This window comes from Chelonia mydas, chromosome 4 (genome assembly GCF_015237465.2).
Source record: "Chelonia mydas isolate rCheMyd1 chromosome 4, rCheMyd1.pri.v2, whole genome shotgun sequence".
Classification (NCBI taxonomy): Eukaryota; Metazoa; Chordata; order Testudines; family Cheloniidae; genus Chelonia; species Chelonia mydas.
This window is the reverse complement of record NC_057852.1, coordinates 21,471,585-21,482,158: the sequence shown is the minus strand read 5'-3', so window position 1 is coordinate 21,482,158 and position 10,574 is coordinate 21,471,585. Positions and strand designations below refer to the sequence as shown.

At 40.8% G+C, this 10,574-nt stretch overlaps 2 long non-coding RNA genes across 2 annotated transcripts in view; one reads left to right on the top strand and one right to left on the bottom strand.

The window, feature by feature from the left end:
• Nucleotides 1-1,042: 1,042 nt before the first annotated feature.
• The window catches only part of LOC122465440, a 65,410-nt gene continuing 55,878 nt past the window's right edge, over nt 1,043-10,574 (top strand). Inside the window, exon 1 of the long non-coding RNA XR_006290304.1 lies at nt 1,043-1,123. This is a non-coding gene — a long non-coding RNA (uncharacterized LOC122465440). The remainder of the gene's footprint in view (nt 1,124-10,574) is intronic.
• Nucleotides 5,544-10,441, bottom strand: LOC122465441. The gene is made up of 3 exons (XR_006290305.1): nt 10,418-10,441; nt 7,280-7,333; nt 5,544-5,629 (listed from the first exon to the last, which is right to left on the bottom strand). It is a non-coding gene; the product is annotated as an uncharacterized LOC122465441 (long non-coding RNA).

Here is a 10,574-nt window from a genome sequence, read left to right as displayed (position 1 = left end):
TACATGGGCTGATTTGGAAAGAGCTGTGTGATAACTTCACCGTGGCAATTACACCGTTATACGTCTTTGAGGAGAAAAGGAGAGCAGGCTGGCTTACTTTCCCCTTTGTTGGGGAATTCACAGTGTAGACAGGGAGCTGTGCATCCTGGAAATACCCTGGTCAGGAGGGAGAGAGACGTGTGTCTCCACCCAGGCAAGGTGACCACTGGGGAGCCAGAAGCCTCAGTGTGTCTGGTGTCTGCCCTTGCTGGACCATGAAGGGGAAAGACAGATGCAGTTGCCCTGAACTGTGACAGTATGTTCCGTACAACCCCAGGAATGGTTTTACATTTTCAAATCTATTTTTGCAAGGAAAAGACACTTACTTACTTTTCAATGAAAGCTGAGTTTTTTCTTTACCTTTCTGGTTTTCTCCAAATCAGAAGGGCACATGCCCATGAACAGCCCAGGGCCTGAAGTCTGGCTATGAACGTGGCCCATGGATGGTAATAAACAGCTGCAGAGCTGTCTTTGGGCTATATTACAGTGATAACTCAGGCTAAAAAATACAAAAAACTCACAGATTTTCTGTGGACAGGGAAGGCCAGAGCCAGCTCTGAAAATGGCCTTAACCAGACTTTCCTGGATAGACCTCCAAAGTGAAGAGCAGACTCCACAATGTTTTGCATGTGCTGAGTTAGTGCTTCCTGTGCTACTGAAAAGGACTGAAAATGCATTCCCAGGTTGAAGCATAGAGGAATCTATCCATGGTCAAAGTTGTGCTTTAACTTGCAATGTATTTGGATCCCTCTCAGCAGCACAAGGGTATACACCGTCCCCTTATGCTCACCTGAAGCATTAACTGAGACATTTCTAAATGTTCTGGAGTCAACGGTACTGCTCCAGGTTCTAAGCACTGCGTGTCAGGAATCAAGGCCTGCAGTAAAGCCAGTCTCCAGGCAACCTAACAAGTGCAGCTAGCCTGGAGTAGGCTACCTGACTGGCTACACTTCCTGATTGGCTGGAAGAGTCAGCAGACTGGCTCTTAAACCCAGCAGCAGCAGTTCGGTGGATGCTCAGAACATTTGCCCATGGCTCTGATAGAGCCTGTTCCTGCCTGGGACCCAGCCTTGCCTTACTTCAGGTAACCTGGTTCTGACCCTTGGTTCTGATTCCTAACTTTGGCTCTGACATCTGGCCTCTGATTCTGGCTTGGACCCTTGTCTCCAATCCCTAACTATTGACTCCTGCTCTAACCACTAAACCTGACTCCTGCTCTAACCACTGGTTACTGACACTGTGGAGCTGATCCTGGGCCCTGCTGTAGGCCTCATTCTGGTGTCTGAAAAGGAGTCGCAAAGGAGCAGGGGGAGAACCCCGACACGTGGGCAGCATGGGGCCAATGCAAGCAGCCTTAGTTACACTCTCGGGTAGATGCCTAGTGGGTAGAACACTAGGTGGGATGCAGGAGATGTGAGTTCTATTAATGGCTGTGCCCCTGACCTGCTGGGTAACCTTGGGGAAGTCATTGCAACTTGAAGCCTCAGTTTCCCCATCTATAAAATGGGGATAATGGTATTTTCCTCTCTTGTGAAAGGCTTTGAGATCTACTGATGAAAGCACTGCTATACAAAAGCTAGGTATTATTTTTATATTATTATTAAATAACTTAGTCTCACAGACTCTGGTGTCCAGGGTGTGCCAGGGTAAGATCTATTGGCCACCACAGCAGGCCAGAATCCAGATGACACAAATGTAGCATAAAGCCATCAATGCCCTCTCCTATTCCTGGGGCTGCATTCTCTGTGTTTTTTCTCTCAGAAGACACAGCACAGGATCTACCACTATGTTTCGTAGTAAATGTTTGCAGGATTAGGGTTCTTATATTATTCATCTTTTCAATCAATGGTGTTGTCTGGAATGGCTTCAGAGGTTTCACTCGCTATTAGCTCCTAAACTAATGAGGCGATTCTTCTGTAAATTTTCAGAAAACTCCTTCTGTGCCCAAAGAGTGACATACATGGTATTATTCAGGCATAAGAAGCAAAATTAATTTACATTTCAAATGCAAATGTCAGTTCAGCCTAAGCTAATTGTTTCTCCATAATATGTGCACATAATGTTTTCATTTTAAAAGAAATAAGTCAGATAGGAGACTTTCTTATTGCTTATTTAATTGCAACATCTTATGCCAAAATATGGTGTATTTTAAGATTTTGCTCGATTACTTCATAACATATTTGAGCTACAGCAAATTTATAAACTGCTTTCAAAATATGAAGTGTAATCAACCCTCAACCTATATATTCTATTTTGGCCATACTATTATAGTTTATGGTAGTGGCTCCCAGACTTTAAAACTTACCCTGCCTAAAAACTCACAAGTAGTTGGTGTGCCATGTTTAATATTAATCAGTGTGGTTATAATGGCTTCTTATTCCAATACTATAGTCTAAAGCTACTCTCATGTCAGGTGATCGCAGCCCATGTCCTACTAGTACTATGTATCCCACTTTGACATTCCAGTATCACTTTCAGTGTGAGACCTGCTGACTATGGAACTTGGTTCTCAGAAATGATACTTCAGTAAATGAAACTGTTCCTGTTGGCTAGTGCTCGTGAGAATAATCAGTCTCTTCCTCTGCCATCTAGCTATGGTTGTCACTCTGATTATTCTCAGCTGAGAGACCATATTCCTCATCCTGAATACCCTGAGCTGATTGGTAACTGCCAGGCTGATCATTCTGGTAAACCTCAGAGGACTGGTGACTATCACTCCTGCTTGAATTTTGACTGTCAGACGATTGGCTTCTGTCGTCATTGTTGCCACGGAAGCTCTTAGCTGACTGGTCCTTTTTATCATGACAAATGCCCTTTCTCCTTAGGACTCTGTCACTCCCTTGATGTGTCTTGGCTGAGTATTGTCGATCAGTTCCAGCATTGTTCTTCTTGCTCTTGTCATTTGTTTTTATAACATTTCCATCATTACCAAGGACATAAAAAGTATGAATTTCATCAGTTTTCTTAATTTTATTAATATGCTTGCTGTGGTCTTGAGATGCATGGAGTCGAGTATCATCTTTGCCCCTAATATACTTGTGACTAATGTTTTCTGTCCTTGTGGTGGGAACTCTAGTGCTGGTCTTAACATTGGCACCATTTCCAAGGGCTTTACTGTAACTGGTACCTCTTTCTGTCAAACCATTTTGGCCATCTCTAAATCTAATTCCAGTAATGGTTCTCCCCTTTTCTGGAGCTTCTGTGTAACTAATTCCCAATTTACCATCATGGGCATTTCCATTACTCTTGTTAACATCACCTCTGTCTTTGTTGTGTGTCTCGGTGAAACCAGGTTGCTCCACATGACTACTACCACTCACATTCATACTGCTCCCTTCACCTTTATCTTTCTTAAGTGATTTGTTGACATCGAGTTCCTGTATGTGACTGCTAACCTTCCTGCTTGGGATATTACTTTCACCTTTATCTTTTTTATGTTTCTTGGTGGAACCAAGTCTCTCTCTCTGGCTACTAGCTCTCCCATTAATGTTACCTTTCCCTTCCTCTTTCTTATGTGAGTCAGTGACAGCTGGTTCTTCTCCACAACTACTAGCCCTCACGCTAAGGATATTAACTTCACCTTTTTTATGTTCTTTGGTGAAACCAGGCCCTTCCACATGACTGCCAGACTTCCCCTTAATTGTCTTAACTTCATCTATGGCTGGAAGATATGTGTAATCCTCTGTGCCTTCTGCATCAACTCTAGTATCTTCCATTTTTTCTGGAATATCTGTAGAGCTATTGCCTCTTATATCATGGTGGGCATTCCCATTGCTGGTGGCAACATCCTCTTCCTCTTTGTCTAGAAAGCCTGTGTAACCACTTCCCTCATTGCCAGGCTCTCTATCTTTGGTGCCATCTTGGTCTGAATAGCCAGTGCTTTCTGGGTCCTGACTCATGTCTTTGTCTTTCTTAGAGATATCTCTAGCACTATCACTGTCCTTGGCTTCATCTTTTTCTCCAGTGACATTAGAATCAGTACTCTCTGGTTCATTAGTACTGGTTATTCCAGCTCCATCTTTGTGACCAGTGCCCCTTGTATCCTTATGGCCACTACCTCTGGCATGGTGGGCGTTACCAGAAATGTGGTCTAGAAAATCTAGGTCACCACTGCCCTCTATATCAGCAATAATATTCCCAGTAGTAATATCAGTGTCATCTTTGTGTATAATGACCTCTAAGTGATGATGGGTGTCCCAGCTGCTGGTGTTTCCATTAGCTCCAATAAATTTCTGTCTGCTATCAGAAATGCTTCTGTTCTCAGATGTTCTGTCAATTCCATTTTCACCAATGTATTTCTGGTCTTTACCTCTCTCTCGGAACCTGGAGTCTTCTTCTGTCAGCTTTGTTAATTCATCTCCCTTGTTAAACCGGTGAGTAGAAACATTGCTTTTATTATTTTCCTCTTCTTTCTAAATTGTGGTATAAAAGTGAGGTGGTTGATTTGAGAATATTCTTATGCAATATTAGATATATATATACACACATTATATGTATATGTTTTGTATCTATTGTTTATCTGTATATACGAACCCACACACAAATTTGTGTTGTGAATTTATTATCTGGGTAGTACTGGAAACTGAAATACTGTATTTATTCCCAGAACACATTCAGCACTGACAGTGGCAGTAGACTCTTCTCCATTGTGCCCTATTACCCTTCTCCAGTGTGCCCTCCATTGTGCATCCAGTCTGATCTGGAGGCAAGGAAGGTAGTTCAATCTCCATGCCCATTCACTCCTTCACCATAAAGGGGGTGACAAAGGGTGGATGGCATAGTCCTTTAAGAAAGTTGGTTCTAGCCCCCAGCTGTGACTAACCTTCAAATGATTTGAGCAATATACTGCGAGAATAGTAGGTTTGCTATATTAATGGGTGAGCTTCAGTACAAATTAACCTCATAGTTAGTCATGACTAGTCAGTCATTATATCAATGAGGCATCTATCTATGTGCAATGACTTCAGTACAATTACTCATGTGCTTAAAGTACAACATGGGGACTTAGTTTTTTGTAGTCTAACGTTGACTTCTGCATTTTTAACTTTATAATATGTTTTGCACAGGATTATTTTATATAAAATAAATAATAATGCCATATGCTAGTCCTTGCATCCTGGCATTAATCAGTCAATTTTAAAATAAACAGGCACAGTACACTTCCATTCTTTGTGACCAATCTTACTTTCCACAAGAAGCAGGTGTGATGTCACAAATCGAGGATTCCCTAATTCTTCAGAGGGCTATGGGCACTTTAAGGACAAAAATGGCAATAATAAATCATGAACAATCAAAATATAACAAGAGAAATCAGAAAATATATCAGAATCTATTTAGAAAGAATTTTACTTAGATAGTTGCCCATGAAGTGTTGGCTACTCTTCAACCACTGGACTCCTAAGGACAAAGTGAAAAAATTGTGGTTTCTTCAGTTGCAATTCTCCTATTCTGTTGCCTACACACACACTAAAGAAATATCAATTTAGAGTCCTCTTACCTTTATCTGGGTCTGATTTTTTCGGATTGAAGGTGCATACACATACTTAAATATATAATACCCATGCTTGAGATTGTGGCCTCTCACCAGTATCTAGGACAACAGAATATGACTTTAAAAACTTAAATATTATTGAGGAAGTTTTCTGCTTTAATTACACTTCACTGCCTTCTATTTATTTCAATCAAGTCTGTTCCTGTCACTTTGAATGATGTAAGTGGCTCATGATGATGACAGCCATATGACCACCAGGGGGCATATTTTGTCTTCTGCAGAACATCAATGCAGGGTGGATAATTGCCATGTTCATCTGAATAGGGAATTATTTAGTTTGTCTTCTTCTTTTTTTTTTTAAAATGGATCTGTTTTCAGCGCTCATCTTTTGCTTTCATTTAGAATGTGGACTTTCTCTGTTAGGCAAAATAACAGTTCAGTCACTGGTGGTAAACAAATGAGTTAAATTTGTCTAAGATCCAAATTGATTGAAATAACAGGAGGAAATTACATTATTTTTAATATAAATAATTTAGTTCCTGTGAGGGTAATAGGTTTTTTTCTTCCATTAATATTTATTTGTTTCTGGTAGTGCTCACAATGAGTTGTGACAAACACAAACCCTGTACAAACACAAAAGAAGACACATGAGCCTATTACAGAAGTGAGTGGGTGAGGTTCTGTGGCCTGCAATGTGCAGGAAGTCAGACTAGATGATCATGATGGTACCTTTTGACCTTAAAGTTTATGAGTCTGAGTCCTTGCCTAGACAATTTCACTCTTTCAAAACAAACAATTCAAGCCATATATTCAGCTGAATGCAATTAATAATGCAGCCTCTACCATCCTAAGTACATCTCCTTATCAACAACTGGGCCTGAAACCTCTAAAACCTTTGTCAATCTACTCATCTATGGTTCAAGAAACTAGTGCCTATCGAAACAAGGTTCAGGGTGAACACTCCCTGCAAAACATTTAAACATGTGCTTAAGTCCATCTCTGTTCAACAAAAAGCTTAAGCATTAGTGCTTTGCTGAATAGTGATGGACTGCTGAATTGGGGCCTGTATTTTTAGTGAAAATGGAGCAGGTCCACTCCTTTTGCTTAGGGACAAAATACAATAGAATTCAGTGTAGCGAAAATTTAAAGATTTCAGATTTGTCCTGTCCAGGGAGGTGATAGAGACACTGGTGTCAGAACCAGGAGAGCCAGGGAGCCATGTCCCAAGAAACATAAGCGCAGAATTCATGTCCTCTGCAGATTCCCCCTCTTCCACCCCCTCCTCCCCCTGCAGAATAATAGATTCTGCCAGGGAGGCACTGCAACTACACCTTTCACCCACCAGGGGGCTGTTGCGGCACCAGAAGAGAGGGCAGCTGGCTCACTGCCAGAGCAGCCAGCCACAGAGAGGGAGGGGGCACTTTGGTCTTGGCCCCCCCACTTCTACAAAGGTTCCAGCGCCCTTTGATAGAGACAGTTCTTGACTCTCTCTTGTCTGGATTCACCATAACTTTTTCCCTTCCACCATAGATCTTTCTGAACTGATCCTCCAATGTTCCTGTACAACACAACAGTCTAAGAACCTTGTGAAATTTCAGTCTCCTTTCCCAGTGCTCTCTTGGCTAACTTGAAAAACAATATGTTTTTTCTAGGTACGCTTCCCCACCTTACTCCCTGCCCCATATCCACACACGTATTAACAACACTTTAGGGAAATTAGATTTCTGTTAGGATAATAACTGAGTTTACCTTGTGGCGTTCACCGCAGTTCTCTTTAGCTTTCCCAGAGTGTGACTGAAACACCTGAGAGGAACAAAAGAGCAAAGCTATCAAGTGATGGGTTCTGTACTACAACTGAAGGATTCTCTACAGATGTTCTGAAAATAGTAATTCGCTGTAGTTAGACTTTCATAATACTATCATGCCCACGCCATAACTTACAGCCATGATTTTGTTCCTGGCTTGAGGGTTGGTCCCATTAATCAGTTACAAGTAACAACATTTGGTTTGTATCCACACAACAACTTTTGTGCCATAATTGTGTGCTTGCATTCACAATAAACAACCTGCCTCACCATGTTTTTGAATGCACTCTGGGTGGCGAATCACACAGTACCTTGGGAACAGTTACATATGCTAAGGAAAACGGGCAATTTATGAGTATGTGGACCAAGCACAAGAAACATACGCATGCAAATGACTGCTCTTCTGGATAAGAGACTTGCCATAGCATTGTGGAGACTGGCCAGTAGCACTGATGGCTGCTCCCTCTCTGAGAGTTTGGGAGAGATTATACTGGAAGTGAGAGTTTCAGTAAAGAGAGCCCTATTGACTACTACTAGTAGTTCTGTATTTATTTTTGTGTTCCCATAGTGCTTAGGAGCCGAGTCATGGACCAGGACCCCATTGAGGAAGGTGCTGTACTAGGTAGGCAAGACTTAGATGAGATGCTCTGTGCCAGGTTACTCAGAATGTTAATTGGGCAAGGGAGGAAAAAGAGGAGTGAATTCTTGGGAGCAAGGATATGTGCTTATGTCAGATACCTTTTGTTAGTTTGCCTGTTCTCCTTGACTAATCTGATGTCAGACAATAATTTCTTTGGGTGTAATGATAAATTAATTCTTATTTAACAGCATTCCTTGGTCTGTATTAGGCATCTGACAGGATTTGATACAAGAAACTCAGACCAGTGTTAGGGGTGATCATATACTTTACTGGAGTGTGACAGGTGCTAACTTGTTTTTCTAACACTGCAGGCTGCTGCAAAAAGATGCTTGTAAAGTGCCGTGGTGATGCTTCTTTTTTCTAATAACTGAGGGATAGCTGGTGAAAGTTCTACATCTCTTGAAAGTCTGAGGTGACTCAGCTGGTGTAAACTGGTGTAGCACCATTCACGTCAGTGAAGCAATGCTGATTTACATTAGCTGAGGCTCTGGCCCATGGTTTCCATGTGGGAGGGAAGGTAGTGGAAACCATTTTCATTATATATCGAATTTCACAATAGGTGTCAGCAACTGGTGAAACTCCCTGGTGCTGAAAACTGTGTAAGTGTAGCTAGGACCCTCCCATGTTTAGGACCATCACAGAAACATGACTGAGCTTTGTACAACCGGCTTATGATAGATTATGCATCAGGGATAGTGTTCCTATAGGGCAGGCAAAGAGTAGTGGCCTCATCACATGGGAAATGGCACCCTGAGGTGTCTAGCCACACAGAATTATGGGAGGAGGGAGGACTAGTCTAACCAGCTACAGAGGTATAGTGAGGTGTGCCTATCCCCCACAGCAAAATAGCCATGTGCCTAAATTGGCTACAGTAAATTTTACAGTAAATTTCATATTGGGTGGAATTTTCAAAAGCACTCAGTGTCAACCTAACTGTGCTCCCATCAGAATCTATGGTAAAATTCCCCTTAACTTCAGTGAGAGCAGGGTTAGACCATTGCCCGAAGCGTTTGAAAATCTTTCCCATGCCGTTTAAGTACTTTAGTGACTACCGTGTGCCATTTAAACTAGAAAACAAGGAACCTCCTTGAGCATCAACACTGCGATTTTAACAAGAGGTAGAAAACAAACTTACCAGAATAGTATGAAAGCTGGTGTGAAAGTACTGTAAAAAGGCAGTGGGTAAAACAATTGTCTAACTACTTTCCTTTGTGTCATTGTAGCCCTCTACATGGCAATTTCAAATTAAATACCCTCAAAATAGGCCCATTTTTGAGTAAGTGAAAGTTACCTAGAAAAATGTTCCAAAAAATTTAATATTTTGAATTATTCAATTACTAGTGAATATATACAAATGGAAAAATGCCATAGATGTTTGAAAAATATAATGGAATGCATTAAATAAATTATTTCACAAATATTATTTAACCAGCTCTATTTGGTAATGGTAACCACTGTAACTACATTGTCAAAATTCTGCTGTGACTTACATCCATCCCTCCATGCAATCCTATTGAAGATGATTGGCTTGTACAGGGTGTAAATCAGACAGTAATTTATACATATTATGGGCCTTAATTCTAGCCTAATGGATTAGTTCCTATCCTGCTCAACCCCATTAGGAATTGCAACCGTGTATTTGAGGGCAGAATTTGACCATGTATTTAAGATGTTGCCATTATATTCCAAATATATTGTTGTTGAGAATAGTTCCTGGCAAAAAATTACAAAACATTTTAAACATAGAAGATTAATAAACACTTTTATCTTAGTTCATCTTTTGTTTTAGCAATATTTCATGTTCATAACATGAAAAGGACATAGGAATTCACTGTAAAGATATTTGTTCCATCCATCCCATTGTGATTAATATCTTGGGCGTACTTCCTGAGCAGCTTGCCTTTTTATTACTCCTCCCAGTGCCTATATAAAAAGCAAATGAGCCTGATCCAAAACCCATGGAAGTTCATGGAGAGATTCCTACTGATTTCAGTGGGCTTTGGATGAAGACCTGCAAAAAATCTTGATCTGCAAAAAATGATATTAAAAGGATCTATTAGACAACAATATTATGAAGTACATTGTATTGCTTGGTTCACTTTAGTTACTGTGCCTATAAAAAGCTGTGGCACTTATCAGAGGTAGAGACTTGTCATAAGAAAACTGGAAAAAAATCATTTCCACCAGTGGCATTGAAACGATCCTAATATCTGACAGGATATGGTCAATGTAGGGTGTTCGCTTTGCTTCACAAAATGACCGAACGAGCATTTGGAATGTAAAAGACACCTTCAGGTTCTTTGCTGTTTTTTAATTTAGGAGCCCTAAGAATGCAGAAATGGTGATGTTGGCAATTCTGATCTCTTCTGACTGTGCTGTGACAGGTTACTGTCTCATGCCATGCTAAATATACATCCAGAAGCCAGAAAAAGAAATACTCACTGGTTCAGCACAGGCTACACTAACGAGGCACAGGCACAAAAGGGAAACTTTCATCTTCAGAGATTCCTAAGGACACAGAGCAATAAATTATTTGACACGTGGTTTTACCTCAAATATAAATTGTAGTATTCCATGACAATTAAAGTGTTCCATACTG